We start from the raw sequence: 19,188 nt of genomic DNA, 5'->3' as shown, positions 1-19,188 counted from the left end.
TCTCCGGTTTCCTCCCACTGCTAAAGCCCCCTACGCGCAAGAAAATTGGTGGAATAAAATGGAACCATGTGTTAATCCCGAAATGACCTAGTTTGTATCGAGTGTACGTTACCCTCTCCCCCTCCCCCCCCCCCCTCTCTCTCTCTCTTCTGGACCTGTGGTCACAGACTTTCCGAAAACTTATAGTCGACTTTAGCTTAATCTTTGGAAACAAATAATTACTCGTATGGAGCTTACCATCAATCCTCGTAATAACACATCTGATCAATCCATTTCTGTACTTTATTTTGCGCTAAATCAAACAGATTTACCTCCTTTAAGTCGACATAAAGACTTGACCGGGAAATATGTCCCAGCAAACATTATACGGTGTTATAATTCTGTTGTCATATTCACAAAAGAGAAATAAATTGAAATGGGGTTTCACATCCTATTTTTCTGCACCAACCGGGTTAATGACGACGTGTACGCAATAGAGAGAAAAATGGACGATAAGGGGTCATCACAAATGACATACGATATATCTTTTCTTAATTAATTCTCAGCTGGAAAAATTGTTGGAAGTCTTAAAACAGCGTTTCCTGATTCAAGCTGTCCTTTAATCTTTTATGTAATCATCGGCCAGCAGTTATGTATATTTAATTATTTCTTCTGTGTTATTGATCGTGGTCATATGGCTATTGGTAACTATAGTCTAGTCGGTATATAGAGCTACGCTATCCGTTGTCTGTATCAGAAAGGTACACTACTTCTAAACACATCATTTAATATTGTCGATGTTATAGCTATATCAGTGACAACAATAATAATATACGGATGAACTAATTTGTGTAGTGATATAAAAAAAACCCACCAAATTTCGGTAACCACCATAGAAAAAGCTGTACTTAGTCTTGTGTAAACCTATTATTCAGAGAAAGACTTATATTTTAGATGTTATGTAATTGTGCGTTGATTTTAATGGAATACATCCACTTTCTATAGACACGCGGCATACGTGCGTATAATGCATCAGTGATCCCAGAAGGACAAATTCGAACATCGAGTCGGTATTGCAGTACATGTAAACTGATAAATAACTTGCCTAGCGTTGTTAACACTACTAATAGACTAATATCTGACAATTGGCTTAGAAAACGGTTAGTGTTTTATGCTATGCACTGTTATGTACAGTTATAGTACAACTGTCATGTAATATATATCAATTTACGAGGCACGGAATATCCCGTCAAACAATAAGATAAATCAAAGAGAATTCTGGAATGACTGAGTGGAATCAAGCTAATTAACCTATATTTTGTATTAACTACACAGATACAGGATTTCTTAATATCAAGTAAATATACCCTTGTACATCGTGGAACAAATAATCACAGAGTACGTCACAGCCTGGAGTGATCTGATCTTAATAGACATATCCTGGTAGATAATAGACCAGTATATTGACTATAGTGGAATACGGACGGTGTACGGATCTCTCGGCAGAAAAAGTAGGACTTCGTGAACATACACGCTTATCGTGCTGGAAATATCTCGAGAGTAATATGAAGTAGTACACACTGCAGATCATAACAAATGCGTGACATTGCACTTTGAAACTACTACGGATGGTGGCGAGGGGAGTACCCTAATTGTGTCTAAAGGTATGTTATTCACATTTTTTTAAATCTTATAAAATCATAAATGTCTTCCTATTTTCATGACGGGATGAATTAAGTAGATAACGAAACAGATATTGACATTTTTTAACCTTAATTTCATTCACAATATCTGTTCATTCATTTCAATCAGCTCATCGATTCTTCTGCCGGACATCAGTGTACTACACGCTATATCACATATTATTGAATAAAACGTTATGATTCCGCCATGCAATGCTATTTTACAGACGCCTTAAATGTATCTACGCAGTTAAGGGTATAGGAACAGACACGAACTGATTTTCCCATCAACTTTTACAGTTCTGCTATACCGAGTTCATAAAAAATCTTAAAGGCTCAATACCACTCTTGTTGTAACTGAATAATATGTCCCAATCTTTATTCTGGTCAACAAATTGCACTATTTTACAATATTCCAATTAATTGATGATACAAATTTCATCGTAACACACCTAATTTAAAAAATTGGAAAAATTCAACTAAATGATTTGAAAAGCCCGACGTAAAGCTTTTCAAATGTGACTTGGATTTAAAAATATTTTTGAACCCTCTGGACAAGTAAAATAGGATTTAATGGATAATTTACACAACAGGTAGGACACTAACACATCTAGTAATTAGAATAAGGCTATTTTGTATTTTTTGGAGCTGTCAAGCCAGCAAGAGTGTTATTGTCCCTTTAAACCTTCATAGTAATGGGCCAGACTTACATCTGCGATAACCTGGTTATGATTCGAATGCATACCCCTCGATAAGTTAACAAGGTTTCGATTTCGTATATACCACATTTGGTAGGTATGTTGTTTGGGTAGTGTTTTTATTCAGATTCGTTCAAAAGATGCACACTGTAGGGGTAGGTAGGTTAGCAGGACCTTAAAAGAGCATGTTTTGACAGTTTCTTCCATTCTGTTTTTTTTTTCATAAAGCAAATAATAAACATCAATTATTATTATTTGTCTTGGGCGGTTCTAATAGATTTGAAAGAAGCAGAGAAGGGTTTAGCCGTTTTCAACCATTCAATCGATTCCAACCAAATTTATTTATTGCTACTAAAAGAACGTTTTGTAGGATTGTTGTTTTGGAGGTTCCTATAAAAGTATATAAATAAATTTAGACAACTTGTGATATTACGGATGACCTAAACCAACCTACCGACTGACGATTAAATCCACTTTGGCCCTTTTTTAAAGGTATTTTCTGTATAGGTTACATGTACGTCTAAATAGTTTTAAATAAAAGTAGCTGCCCATTAATATTTTATATAAAACAGAACGAATAACGTCTTGAATGTTCTAGTTGCTGACTTCTGGTTTGTGTTAATCTTGGTATGTACTAGTATACCTTACTATCTTTGTATACATTGTATATAATAATATATTTTTTGTTTTGCACTCTAAATTCCGTTGATAAATTGTTAACACTGTATTGAATAAAAGTATTTATAGAGCACGGTGTACAACTAAGTGGTGCTATTACATTTGGGATAATATAAAAATCGTACAAAAGTAAAGCAACAACATAAATTATAATCAGTTGTAGGTTCTTGCCTTGCTCGCTGGTTGGTATTTAATGCCCGATTCCACAATAGTGCTATTGTAGAAATTGTTCTTAACAGCATGATGAAGATTTTATTTAACTGCAATGGTGTCAATTTATGCGACAGAACGCTAGCTTAGTGACGGTCTTTTTGCAGCAAGATTTGTAGCTTATATCGTAGGTCTGCCGTCCAACCTATTCCATTGCATAGCACATTAAATAGTTTGTGCACGTCTTCAATTGCAATAACCTGATTATAGCAGAAAGGGGGGTCGTTAAATCTATTTTAGATATTAAACACTGGACAATTTGACTGAGGAAAACTACACAGCGATTAGGCAAGGTATCGAATACTTGTGTCTTTGAATAATAAAACACCAAAGAAACTATATCTCCATACTGCAGTCCACCCAGCTGCAGTTCGTTGCCGTTGCCACCATTTGTCTCGGTTCCTTGTGCATATAACGCAGGTGAAACGGTTACGTATCCATTTGGTCTCCCATTTTCACATTGCACATATTTCATAACAGCCGATAAGTGCTGTGAAAACATATTTGTTTATATCGTTGTCTGTACGGTGGGTATATCATGTAGGCCTACCATTTTATTTGGAATAATAATTAGATCGCATGTTATAATTTAAAAACATCCAGGACACAACGGATACAGTGTAGCAAAAGTATGTCTTCTCAGGGGATGTAAGACACGGGTAATGAAATGCATGTCATCACACGAATCCCAGAGCATGACAAAAGGACATTAAATTCACATTACATACTTTAGAACGTCGACGTAATGTAGGATAATGTAATGCTCAAATGCCCATTAGCCCACAGAAAAGAGTCACGGTTCTGTTCTAGTCAACGGACTTTTTAATTTAAAGTTTTGTATAGTTTCGTTGTATTATGAGACGGCTGGGACTGTGACGTAACGGGAAATCAAAGATATTTTTCAGTGAATTGTGTGGAACAATCTAGAAACCTTTTTCTAGTCTCAAGCATATATCTTAAAATATGTGACGAGCTTCGTGATTAAAAAAAATCACCTTATATCATGATAAATCTGTGTATTACTAAAGACGCATAATCCTCCTGCAAACCTTCAGTTAATAATATAATATTCTAGTTTATTACTACATTAAAATTAATAATATAATATTCTAGTTTATTGCTACATTAAAATTACCAAGAAGACAACAGTTTTCAAAAGAAATTGCATATTCGCGTTTACTCGGCTACTGAGAAATTGATGGAGAACACTTATGTAGACTCTATAGGCGATCCTCCTATCTACAATTTGAGTCGATTTTTTTTAACATCTCGTCTTTTGATTTGCATACCCTTTCCTCGGATAAAGCTATCTTAACTATACTTTCAGAATATTACACTCGTTTATTCTTTAAGTAAACGATCGATGCCAGAGCTAACCCAACCCAACCGATTTCTACCCTTCTCCTTGATTTGACGGACTATCTGACAGATCTCAATTCAAATGATGTAGCATCCCTGACATGTCTTTTCGTTCGTTAAACAGGCTCGTAGCTAGCCCAAATATATTGGGAGCGAGGGGGGGGGGGGCTTCTGGGGGCACCGATGTACCTACACTTGTCGCTCCACAGCGAACGGTACCGTGGACGCTCCTCATTTTGGAGAAGGGTCTAGGGTGCTCTCCCCCAGAAAATTTTGGAAAATAGGGTTTGCAACTATGAAAATGACTGAAAATTTCAATTTTGAGGCGCCCCCATCAATCAAGTTGTGGTGTTAATCGTGTGATTCATTGTGATTCATTATGAGGAGCCTCACCATTTGGGGAGCGCCTCATATATAACGACATGTGTGGCGACGTTCCCATAAAACTAAGTGACATTGGTTGGGCGCCCCACCAATCTCGTCGTGGGACCCCAACTAATGTCGGTCGGCTTTATGGGGAGCCCATACTGATGTGGGCACGTTGGTCGTTGGCTTCGTATTGCCTTCGACGCCCATTAAAGGTTTGCCTGTTGTTTTATGTGAAGTCTAATAAACGTTGATGTGGATTAGTTCCGCTTGTATCATGCTGATTGATAGCATAGAATAGAAGTGAATATAGAAGTCATTTGATGCTGAAAATGAAATAGAGTAGACAAGCTGCATAGATAAAGTCATGTCTGTTAAAATATAAAATATCTAGCGTACTTGTCAGATGTTATATCATTTAACATCGCTGTTCTCACATATTTTTTGGAGTCGCGGTGGCTCGCTAACCAGTTTCCCGGCTTTTTACGGCTCGCTCTCCCCTTCGCCCTGGTGTAGGATAGAAGGGCCAGGGAAGGATAGTGTCTAGCCGTTCGGACTGGACGAAACACCGAGGTCCCGTGTAAAATAACCCTTGACAGTTGAAATTCAAATACTAGTAGGCTGTAGCGCTCGTGTCCGGGCAAGATTTTCTTCATAGCACACTGTATGACGTAAGCCCGTCTTCATTAGCCTAGTCGGTGCAGAAAAATAGAACATTAAACCCCTATTTTATTTCTCCTATTTTTCTCCACCAAAGTTCCCTTACTTGTTTTTTCACAGTAACCATTGACTGATAACTCACCAATCGCCCTTACAAACAAAAGTTCTCAAAGATGATCTAGAAATTTATTGCTTACATATTTCATATTGTTCAAAACAAAGATATATTTGTTTAATATGTCGACCAGAGAAAACAATTATTCGGGTTGACAAGTCAAGATATAAGCTGACATAAAGCCTTTAAAGTGCTGGTATAAATGTATTTCTCTATTAAGTCCACAATTCTACTTGAAATGTGACATACTGGATTTGAATCAAGCCTTAAAGTAATATCGGGAGGTAAAGGTGCATGCTTCTTTAATTGTTATTTATAATTAGAAAATTAAACTAACTGGTGCGTGGAGAAAGAATATCTCCGTGACATTTTACAAAGGTCAGCTTACTCCAAGTCATCTTCAATAGAAGTCTTAATCTCGCTTTAACTACGTACATCTTATCCAGCCCTTAAAGTAATATCCTGCATATTTCGGCACTAATTTCGATTGGGTACAAGCCCAGCTTGAGAGCCTATCAGATTTCTCGATCGTCGCGAATACCAAGTCTCGCGCTTTCAAGCTAAAATGTCTAGCAGTGATAATCGAGTTGCAAAGTTCAAGGGTCGTTCAATGTCAAGGTTTCCGTGGTGGTCGTTATTTCACAACCTCTGATTGGACGCTACTGTGCTCTTTTAACGTGATCTTACCTCGGTACCAATAGTAACTTATTTCATACAATAAGGCAAATAATAATCGAGAATGAAAAATCCCGAGTTCTTCCCCGGCCAAGCCAAAACTCCTTTAACGGGGACGTGCATGGGGTCTTCTAGAATAGTAAGCATACCGTAACTAGAAAGTAAATCCATCCTTTTCACGTACAACATGTGCATCTATATGGTACTGAATAAGATGCGAAAGATTAACAGTTATAGAACTTGTGAAACATTAGTAATCTCTCTGTCACGAAACCTCCAGAAGCTATTAAACATTTCACTTAAGATATTAATATGAAGAAATATTGCAATCTTGAAATAATTCAGTTATTGAAACGACCTTATATGGTTTGTGTTCTGCAAAGCAGAGCAAATAATAAAATTACTTAAATGAATTATTTAATATTTGTATGCCGATGTGTGATTTTGGAATCTGCTAAACAGAACACTGTTCAATCTGGGTTCCCTGTTCCACACTTTTCAATCAAATGAATAATTTTCCAGTGTGTATTTTAATACATGTAACTGAAATAAGCCACCTTTGTCTTGTTTGTCTTTACGCTTTGATCGTTATGGTTCAGTTTAATATTAATAACACGCTAAAAAGTCTTTCGTCACGACTAAACACACTAAGTAGCTATCATTCAAGATATTAAATCTAACTATGGTCCTTCATTGCATTTAAAAAGCTGAAATTGTTTTTATAGAATGGGGAATTTTGGGTTGAGAGGGGCTCAAACCCAAAATCAAACAGATACAATAACCAAATCGAATTTAACGTTTATTAACACGTATAATTTTATTTAACACTCGATATTATTGATTGCTATCCATAACCACACTCGGTCAAGTCAAGACATTAACTTAATGAATAACTACACCAATTTTAAATATTCTAGCGCAATTACAATCTGATTAAAATACAGATCTATATTTCGTTTCGTTTTTTTATACTTTCGATGGCCTACACTACATGAAGTGCAGTAAAGACAAGTAAAACGAAATTTTGAACTATAAAAACGAAACGAAATTGGATCTGTGTTTTAACCAGATTGGCGAAATTAGAAACAGAGCCGGGAACGAAAAGCCAAAAACTGGCGATTTTTTCGTTGTTTTAATGTTCAGAAAAAATTGAATAAAAACAGAAACAATAGCCAAATCGAAATGGACGAACAGTTTTACCACATTTAATAATGTTCTATTAAAAAAAATCCCCCAAGTGATTCGTTCGTTCTTTGAGGCTTAACATCCGCTTCCACCTTTGGTGATATCGTATACAATAAGTTTTCCCATTAAATTACACACGTCCCTCCCGAATTGGACCAGTAAAACTTCCAATTTATCAAATCTGTAAAGATACAATAAGAACACCATTTCTATGAAAATATATAATTGAAATACAGTGTTATAGGAGATGAAGTTGGCCTCATGAAATACGGTAGACTATAAATGTAATGATTATAGTTTATCACCCGAGGTCTTCGACACTAATGTGCATGTTTATTTGAGAAGGCCCGTGATAGCAATCCATTTGGCGGTCGCCGTCACATCGATCCTATTCGTTGAAGAAGCTTACACGTTGATCCAAAGGGCCAACTTTGTATACCCAAAGAGGAGCTATGTTGGCCCAGTGTTTAAGGCGATGACCCACTAACCAGGGCGATCCCGGTGTTAGCCGAGGACGAACCACGGGATCTGTCCCTTTGTCAATAGTGCATGGCGGATGGCATGATAAGGAAAAGGGTTTAGTCGTTCGAATTGGCCGAGGTCCCGAGCACGTAAAAGAACTCTGACCTGGTGGATTTTGACGAAGAACAGGCGAAAAAGAGGGTTTCTGCACACGATGTCACTCGTAGCACACTACATGGCGTAATCCCGTCTTTAATAGCCCAGCTGGTTCAGAAAAGTGGGGCGTCAATTCCTATATTTCATTTCCGCCACTGCAATTGCAATGAACGAATGTCACAGAGGTAGTACATTGGACCCTATATCTATTGAATACATGTGTTATTGTAGACCGCCGGTAATATAATTTAGAAATGGCTTGTTGGTATTAACACATCCATTAAAGGTCATTTAATCAAAATAAATATGGTTACGCTAAAATGAACAGAAAGAATAAAATATCTTCCAGGCGGCGTTGCTCGAAGGGTTGTCAAAATCAAAAATAACATTGATTTGTCCACCGGGCAGTTTTAGCTGTTAAAAAACAGCATCAAAACATATTAAATGCGGTATACCAATCTTTCTTCTCTGATGGCTTTCTATCGACAGTTATATTGATAGTATTAAGTCATATTTATTCTAATATCACAAGTCTGGAATAGTTCTCCTGTCTATAATTATATCTACATAGACCGGAAAATAAACGACTACTTTTCCCTGTTCATGAAGACGAATGTTTAATCAAGTGTATATATATATATATTAAATTAAGAATTGGTGGATGGAATCAAATGTTGATATAAACAAATTACTATTGTAATAGATTATATGCGCGAATACAATAAAGGGAATCATCACTAGTCGAACACTACTAGTAGAGGTTAATGTTCTGGGATACGTGGATTAATAGACGAGAGTTCAAAATATGAAGCCTTGAAGGCCGTAAACGTTCTGGAATATGTTGATAATTAAGGCCGTAATCCTGATTTGGAGGCAGACCACTGACCCGTCTCTTTGTCTGGCAACATCATACCAAATTTTGATTGGGCTGAACGGTCTCCGACACAGACGGAGCAACATCTGGCAATATCTTAATTGCACCAAAGCTTGTATACAAAAATGCAATATCACCGTAACCAACCCCTTGGCGCTGTTGTCTTTCCGCCGAGAACATTCACCTGGACTTGACAGAAAGTGTCAATGCAAACAACCGTTCTTTTAAGATTCGAGACCAAAACGTTAGCAAAATTATTCATGCGAAAGGGGAGACCAAGAAGTTTAAGAAAATACGATTATAAATAGAAGGAACTACCGAGGTTGAGGAAATAATAGGTGGTCTGCCCCCATTTGGGCTAATCAGCGTTTAATATGTTCTCTATTCCCTCAGAAGAAAATACTGTTTAGCTCTGATCAGTGCCCAAGTTTATCTGAGAAGAAGTTAAAGAACACTTATACACCGATTCTGAAATTAAGTCTTTAGATCCCCATTACTTTGTACGATAAAAGATGATAAAATATATATTCATTTTGTCCGTACATCTTGCATGCTAGTCGAAGTCACTCAATACAGAAGGAGTTAAAGAACACTAAAACACTGATTCTGAAATGAGGTCCTTAGATACACCTCGCCTTAAATACTTATGATAAAAGATGGTAGAATACATGCGTAGTTGAAGCCAACCAATACAAAAATATCAGACAGAAATGACCCCCGTCGGCAATGGGCGATTGATTACAGACAATAATACTACAAATGTTAAGTAATCTGTATAGCAGTTCAACTGCTAAGGGACAAATCTGTCTGGTGTGCGCAACAAATTTCATTAAAAATACACTCAATCTTGTGATCTAGCCGTTGTTTTAAATCTAAATATTTTAGATTAGTTTACTGTTTCATGGTGAGTTGAGACGGACCACAGTGCACTGGAATTTAGAGACAACATGCATTCTACATTTATCAGCAATCCCATATGATAAATTACATTTATCAAGAACCTTTGGTATCAGGTGATCATCGGAATGAAATTAACAACAGAATATAGATCGTGGGTGTGGTATAGACAAAGCACGGAAAGAAGGAAAGGAGTACACAAAGTATGAACACAAACTTCTCTAATATAAAAGCTGTAAACAACTAGAACCCAAGACAGTGTAATATCCCGTTCGCAAACGACACCAGTGTTTTGGAAAGTGTTAGCGTCTCCTGCCAGGTGTACACAGCTGCCCAACTTTTAGCTGTCAAGAGAACGAGTCAGCAAGTAGAGTGTGTATGGACATGTTTAAAATGAGATTATAGTTTGTGCCAAATATGCAAGAAATGAAATGAAATGGCGTTTAACGTCCTACTGTTCTGCTCCGAACAGGGCTAATGGAGACGGGCATGAGCCGTACAGTGTGCCATGAGGAAATTCTGCCCGGACAGCGGCACTACGCCCTACTCTTATATCGAATTCCAACTGTAAAGGGATTTTTTACGTGCACGCCAATGTGTACACCGGATCTCGTTTTTTTGCCCCATCCGAACGACTAGACAGCTGTCCTTGTCAGGCCCTCCGTCCTGCATCACTGACAAGGGGGAACCACGCAGGAAAATCTGGATGAAGTTTCTCGCCCAATGCAGTGATCGAACACCCGATCTCCAGGCTAGCGAGCCAGCGTCTTATCCACTTAGCCACAGTGATCCCCCAAATATGCATGAACTGAGGCGAAGAGTCAATATAGTACAGTATAGTACGGTATAGTACAGTCCAAAACCCCCGAGGCATATACGATGCAACCCGACACAACATAATTATAATCCCATTGGGGTACATACAAGAGATTCGTTTGACGCCTTATATTGACACTTACCTGTTTCATGCTGTCTATGGGGATATGTCTTGTCTCAAAGATAATATTGTCTTCTCAGTTCGAAGTTTTAAATCTTCTTCTGTGGGAGCATAGTAGTCACACTACTTTCAAAAACACACACTTTGTAAATTATGTTCGGTAACACATACGCAAATTATTAAAGGACAATATTGGTGCCAGTCATTATCACATATGTGATAGAACTGGTTAAACACATTCCAAATATAATTTTAACACAGAGACCATTGCTACGATAGCTGAGTAATACAGGTTTCCTGAATCGGAAGTGACGACATGTGTGATAATGACTTGCACCAATATTGTCCTTTGACATCTGCATTGGGCAATAGAGGCATGAGTGGATGCCAGCCCCCTAATATTGGAACGAAAAAGGCTATTACACAAAAAAATAAAAGTTTAAAAAAAACTACATTATTTTTCGATTACTAGCACTTTAGCTTATTTTATTAAGCTCTTCAAATAAATAACATCAAATGACTGCTAATCTATGATATTTGCAGAAATGATCCAGATTAACATAAAACCGTATTATAAAACGTCGGGATCCTGCATTTGATCTGTGAAATAGTCCGAATAGAAAGGGCGATGCATGTCACGCTGGAATCATTATCATTGGTCTCAGAATGTGCTACGAATTTATCATTGGTTTCTAAATGGAATTGAATTTGGCATGGGTTTCCCAATGGGCATTGGTTTCCCAATAGACCTTGAATTTGTCATTGGTTTCCCAGTGGGTATTGGATTTGTCATTGGTTTCCCAGTGGGTATTGGATTTGTTATGTTCTCCCAATATATTCATTGGATCTGTCTCATACAGGGCTAGAACTACATAGACCATACATGACTACTACTATATAAAACATACACATGGCTATCACTATATGAATATGTATTTATAAATGCCGTACTAATAGTAACGTTGTGTATCTTGGGTAGAACGACTATTTATATAGGTTTATACAAGCTTGTCTGCGATATTGCATCGTTGGATGCGGATGTTCAGTATACCTATTTTGTACGTCTGCTCTATCTATATATATATATTTGTGACTGTCGTTTGTCTGTCTGTCTGTCTGTCTGTTCGGGGTTGGCGGCTACACTAGGTCTGCCCCGAGTCTGAAATTTGGGGTATAGGGGTAGCTCGGACCGGGGAGTAACATAGGCCAGGTGGCGTTAGTCTACCACTTCCGGTTTCGGAGTTATGACCCCCGAGCGAAGCCGGTCTGTTCGGGGTTGGCGGCTACACTAGGTCTGCCCCGAGTCTGAAATTTGGGGTATAGGGGTAGCTCGGACCGGGGAGTAACATAGGCCAGGAGGCGTTACTCTACCACTTCCGGTTTCGGAGTTATGACCCCCGAGCGAAGCCGGGTATCTGTCTGTCAGTCTGTTCGGGGTTGGCGGCTACACTAGGTCTGCCCCGAGTCTGAAATTTGGGGTATAGGGGTAGCTCGGACCGGGGAGTAACATAGGCCAGGTGGCGTTAGTCTACCCCTTCCGGTTTCGGAGTTATGACCCCCGAGCGAAGCCGGTCTGTTCGGGGTTGTCGGCTACACTAGGTCTGCCCCGAGTCTGAAATTTGGGGTATAGGGGTAGCTCGGACAGGGAGTAACATAGGCCAGTAGGCGTTAGTCTACCACTTCCGGTTTCGGAGTTATGACCCCCGAGCGAAGCCGGTGTGTTCGGGGTTGGCGGCTACACTAGGTCTGCCCCGAGTCTGAAATTTGGGGTATAGTGGTAGCTCGGACCGGGGAGCAACATAGGACATGTGGCGTTAGTCTACCACTTCCGGTTTCGGAGTTATGACCCCCGAGCGAAGCCGGGTATCCTGCTAGTACTGAATAAAACGTTGTACTAGTCATTTAGTCTGGATTGAAACCACTCTACGTCCTTATTGACATCAACCATCAAACGTGATACATTGATGTGTGACTAAAGTGGTACATTGATGCATGACCAAAAATCTTATCAAGTTTGACGTCTTTGCAGGAACGGGAGAGGCATTAAGTAATGATATATTGTGGAAATCTCGCAAAATGCATGGGATCAGAATATACAGGAACAGTAATCTATGTTAATTTATCGAACTAGAGGAGTTTAAATTGCATATTGTTTTCGAGTAGGAATAAAATTTCTCGGAATACATGATTCACTGATTTGTTCAATATCGTATTTTGGTATCTGTTTATATCCCGAGAGAAATGAAATGAAATGAAATGTGGTTTAAAGTCCTACTTTTCTGCTCCGACTGGGCTAATGAAGACAGGCATACGCCATGCAGTGTGCTATGGGGGAAATTTTGCCCGGACAGCGGCGCTACGGTCTAACCTTATATCGAATTCGATATCCTGGGTGACATCCCAAGTATGACAAAGGACATTAAGAGGAAAAGAAGACCTACACGTCAAGGTTTTTAAAAGTCACATTATTGTGTAGCAAACATTTAAATGTCTTTAAGGACACGGGGAGCGAGATTAGTAGAGCGACAAGATAAAATGGAGTAATTTGATATTATCTGACCGACATAAGATTTGTCCAAGTTTACACTAATACTTTTCATATCTCAGTTTGTAAACTTTAGAGGGCGATTTAACCTTGATACTACACTTCGCTGGCTTTCAATAAAATACACAAGGAGTTTCTTTTTAAGTACAAGGTGAAGTGTAGGGTATCATCTATTGTATATTAAGACTTTCTGCTTCACATGACATAATCATATTGCACACGGCGCGTATGTGAGAACGAAACACAGAGAACGCAGGTCGGTGCATTTTAAATACAAATTAACAACAAAGGTTGTTAAAATGTGAACTCCTCAAATGACAAATATGATATATGTCAAAGGACAAATGAAATTGGAAGTAAGTGACCTGCTCGGATTCCTTTTCAACAACAGAATTTGTTTTCATTGATGTAATGCTATAGTTTTGCATATTGTGTTCAATGATTCAAGTAAGGAGTTAGTGTGTCAATTACTGGATATATATATCAAAGGATAGCGGCTGACGTATATCAGTCAGTGGATATGCAAGGTAATGTACATATCATTCCAACGTTATTGTAGCCTATGCTATATTTCAATGAGAGAGAGAGAGAGAGAGAGAGAGAGAGAGAGAGAGAGAAATGGGGTTTAACTTCCACTCGACACAAACTAGGTCATTTCGGGACTAACATATGGTTTTAATTTTATTTCAATAATTCGCTTGCACGTAGGGGTCTTTAGCAGTGGGAGGAAACTGGAGGACCCGGAGAAAACCCACGAGGTTGGACAGGCGACCCTACTCCTTGTCACGTTTGAATGTGGTCATGGTACTCGCGTTTTATCTCAATCCTCATTTGAGGAGACGGATAATATAGGCTAAAACACACTTTACACAAAACAAATCCAGGTTTAAAGCCCCCCCCCCCCCCGTCTGTTGTCTTGGCTTGTCTTGCTCAACTTCTGATGTATTGACTATTTATAAATTACTTCGTTATCACACAACGGTATAGTCAAAGTTGAGCATTCATACCAACACCGATGTTATTGTTCATTGGATAAAGTTTATGTATAATCCAACTGGAGGTTTATGGGAGAAAACGTACTTGATCTTGCGACTGTACAGGGTGTCTAAATTTGCCAACATACATCTCAGTTGACACAGAGGGGTTAAATGGCCGAATGGTTAGCACGTGCGCGCGCTGTATCATAAGGCCTGCCATTGAGTCAACTGGCGTCGTTTCGAATCCCCGGTTGTACTTGACAAGGAGTAGGGTTGCCTGTCCAACCTCGTGGGTTTTCTCCGGGTCCTCCGATTTCCTCCCACTGCTAAACACCCCTACGCGCAAGCGAATTCTTGAAATAAAATTAAAACCATATGTTAGTCCCGAAATGACCTAGTCTCTTTCTCTCTCTCAGTTGACACCGAAGGTCACGGAACGCTGAATATCAATAGGGTTCATCCGCGCATGACCACAATGCGTGACACGAAATTTGAAAACGAGCCGTCAAAAACAGTAGCCTCTATCGCGATCACAAGTCAATTGTTGACGAACGGACGGACAGGGTGACGACTATATACATGTGGGCGTATAAAAAGGTAGAAAAACATTTTACTTTGAATTTGGTACGTCCACTAGTTTAAAAGTTCCCATATTCTGTTTCTCGTGGAACGTTGGAAGACGAGGATAACTCGTTTTGACAGGGGACCGTTTTTATAAACACTCCAACTATCTGCAAAATGCGATAAAATAATAAAGCTATGATAATGTGACAGCGTCCACATTGTTAGAAGCTGTTTTCCAATTAATGACGAAATGAAACATCTAAGTTATTACAACATAACTCTAATGCGACTTTTGATATAAAAGAACATTTGATATTTGCCTTCTGATTGGAATTTTATTCCCAAAAGCCAAACCTTTTTTCTATAAATATCACGAGTTTAACAACATTTACGTTTAGGAAATTAAATTGTAAACATCGTATTAAAGGGAGATTGCCACTTCAACAAGATAAAAAATGTAATTAATGGTATATAGTATCATATTCTAAAGACTCGGCTAATTAGCAAACACCCAAGGACCACCCCAACGACAATAATGAATCTTAATGAATTGGCAGGTCTGTCTCAAATTTTAAATTTTACATACAATCGTACAAGATCACTCCTTATGGAATCCTATAAACCCAGCCGTCAACCATTTTCCAAAAGCGCTATAATACCTTTTTAAGTGGAAATCTGTCCGACTTAAAAAAATATCAGCTGACTTCAGGAAGCTAATGGCTTTATAAAACAAAAGTAGACTCCAGGGCACTATGTCTCTATAAGACTCTCAAAAGTCTCCCGAGTGCTAATGTCTCTTTAGAACAAGACCCGAAAAGATTATACCTCTTTATAAAGAAGGCGATTTATAAAGTCCGTCTGTAGAAATGGCACCATAAATAACAGCTTTCTGTCATGTTCCAGTTTATGTTTCAGTTTTTCGTTGTGTATGCTAGCTGTATCTATATCTAGATCCATCAAGTAGGAAATCATGAAGATTAGCCTAGAAAAGTAAAATCCCTATTCGAATAGGCATTGCGAAATAGAAGCTTAAGCGGAAGGAAGACAAACATAAGATACTCGAAATAACCTAGTTACCGTTTTGAAATATTAAATCCAATTCCATTCCACTACCTTAAGTGACGGATCATCCTGCTTTCATTGTCAAGTGATTTACGAGAACACCGGTGAGTTGTTATTTCGTAAGTGTTGATGACCTTTAGGAACTAATAGGGCTAAGATTATTCTGGTTTCGTGTGTAGAAAAGTCATTTGATTGTAATAATATCAGACGTGTACTCATGTCTTATCAGATGACAAGTATTTGATTGTATTCTTAGAGCCGTATGGTGAACGATTGTGTTTTAACAGATGCAATCGAAATAACTGTTATATCAAAAAACGTCACCATTTATGGTAGGTTATATTTTAACCACGCAACAGGCATACAAGAGTACCGAGACAGATATGAATTTGAACTTTTACGTGCAGGCCATGGTGTACACGTGTAATCTCAAATGAAAAAAAAAATCACATGGTGTCATTGTGGTATTTAATGTTGTTTGTAAATTCTGACCATCTTCATTACGCCATGATCATATTGCTCAACTAGTGTCATACCGTGGCGTAGATTTGCTAGAAATCGACTCTAGCACAATCTGATTAAAACACAGATCCAATTTCGTTTCGTTTTTATAGTTCAAAATTTCGATTTTACTTGTCTTTACTACTCTTGGATCTTGAAGCGTTGTTATTTAACTCGTGTTCTGCTTGAAATGAGGGGGTCAGCCAATCAAATGGTCTGTCAAATCGAGCGTTTGACCTTTTTTGCGCGGAACTGTGGGTAGACATTAGCGGCAATAGAAATCAAAACAAAGCAAAAGTAGAGAAAAAAAATACATGGCGGTCGCTAATTGGTTAATCGAATGACTGACGTAATCGGGTCAAATGTCGCTTGCTTGGTACCTGACGTCATAGAACGTGAACTCTCACCATAACTTGTTAGATCTACACGTATTGTAGGCCATCGAAAGTATAAAAAACGAAACGAAATATAGATGTATATTTTAATTAGATTGACTCTAGCATGACCACACAGCCGACATATCTCGGAGAAAACCACCCCACCCCCTCTCCATACGATATGAATGTTGGGGTTGTGTACGTATCCTCGTACAAAAACAGTGGCTGTCACGTCCCTGTATAGCGGATTATGTATGACTGACATTTTAAAGATATTTTACACACTATATAGTAACCGGTAGTACCCATACTAACGATTTGGGGCGACATAGCTATACAAATCGTGATACAATACCACTTGTCTTTCTACCAAATATAATCATGTTCTATCGTGTTTGCAGGCAATTATAAGCAAAACGCTTATCTATTTTACTCTACTAAGCGCCATTGTCATACCAGTATAATTATTTAAAATTAGAACGTATATTACACTCGATTTTAACGTTGAACGAAGATATGGCAGACATTTGGAGCCAGAAAATTGACCTGCAATAGGCAAATTTCGCTCTTACATAATGCTATGAAAGACAAAGTCATTCTTCATCAAAACCAGAACTAAGCTAATTTATGATCACTGTTATGTAATTAGAATGTACTTCGGAGTAGATGAACGGTGATAAACAGGTAACTTCCAGATTAATGACATCGTAATATTATGTTACATGGATGGCAAAATGAGTAAAAGGGGAGTTAATTGGAGCGGTTGCTAACGATGTATTTTTTATATATTGTACCAAGGTTATAATCTATTATTGACATCCTCTAGCTGCTTATTATACTGCAAGTAATGTTATTCTATGGTACAGAGCGTTGCGTAATATGATATGTGGGTCGCAATATTGCATACAAAGTTACGTAACAAACGAGTCAGTTAAAAGAATTGGACTAACACAGAAGGTCTCTTTGAACGAGTAAGCAACACTATAATGTTTTTAGGGTATCTATACTAATTGATGTTTTTTTATACATATATTATATATTATTTCAATTGTGACAATTATTATTATTTTCATTCAATTATGACAATTATTATTTTCATTCTCTGATATTAAGTTCGATATTCATGTCTTGGTGATTTGGGCGTTCTTTCTCAATGTCAGTGGTGAATATTTTTATGTGATGGGAAGAGAATCCTACGTCCCGTGTGTACGTTGAAGTGTACGAAAAAGAACCCTTGGCAGTTGGAATTCGACGAAGAGTAGACGGAGACGCCACTGCCCAGGCAAACATTTCCTCATAGTACACTGCATATGTTTATATAGTATTAATTATCTAATATCAAAATAATTTAGGAATACAAACCATTTGAAACTTTAATTAGAAAATTTAAAATGCATTAAGAAGCGCTAAATCAATATATAGCAGGTCCGTAAGTTGGCTTTAAATGTTATATAAAATATTATTTAGACATTTATTGATATGGCAAGCCTATAATCAACTTTCAAGACCATCGGATGGCCGAAACTTAAATGGAATAGAACTCTGCGAGATTTAAAAAAATTGACGATCAAATGGATAATCGAGATTTAGTCTCCATTGTCAAGTATCATTGCTATGATAATAAACAATCTATATTACATCTTGTCAAAACTTCAGAATAAAGTGATTTGAATTATATTTTTTAATATATTCATTTTCAATTATCTTTTTTAAGACACCGATTGTGACGTTATCAGGGTAACGTCAGACACGGTTTATAAAGAACGCCATGTGCTGAAATGGTTACTGTCCGTACTCTGTCTGTAATCTTTGACACTAATATTAGATAATGAATAAAATATAAAAAGTTCCTCGACTTCGCTGTCTTGAAATTTATGCTGGTTATAATCGAATGTTTTAGTATCGCTATGATGAAACACTAGCTTCCTGTTATCAAGTTTTGCACGAGTATCAACAGGTACGTTTTCGCCGTCTATTCTTATTACGTGTTTATTCATTCGCAATGTACCAACATATCTTTTCCCATTTATCACTTTATTTCGAGTATCTGTATAAACGACTTACTTCCGCATTTTCTGATACATGTAAGTGATATCCCCTATATGCTAGCAAGTGCTACAAGTAGGATACGTGGCTTCTGCCATGTTAGTTCTACATCAATCAAGCTGCTGGATTAGGGCGACTTTTAGTATTGTAAGACATTTATAAGCCAATACGATGACGGTTGTG

General features: G+C 37.9%; 1 protein-coding gene across 1 annotated transcript in view; it reads left to right on the top strand.

The window, feature by feature from the left end:
• The first annotated feature begins 981 nt into the window (after positions 1–981).
• The window catches only part of LOC126809796 (neo-calmodulin), a 52,038-nt gene continuing 33,831 nt past the window's right edge, over positions 982–19,188 (top strand). Inside the window, exon 1 of the mRNA XM_050534574.2 lies at positions 982–1,643. The gene's annotated coding sequence lies outside the window, so the exon portion shown is untranslated. The remainder of the gene's footprint in view (positions 1,644–19,188) is intronic.

This window comes from Patella vulgata, chromosome 2 (assembly GCF_932274485.2).
Source record: "Patella vulgata chromosome 2, xgPatVulg1.2, whole genome shotgun sequence".
NCBI lineage: Eukaryota > Metazoa > Mollusca > Gastropoda > Patellidae > Patella > Patella vulgata.
The sequence above is the reverse complement of the archived record's forward strand: the minus strand, read 5'-3'. Positions and strand labels throughout refer to the sequence as shown.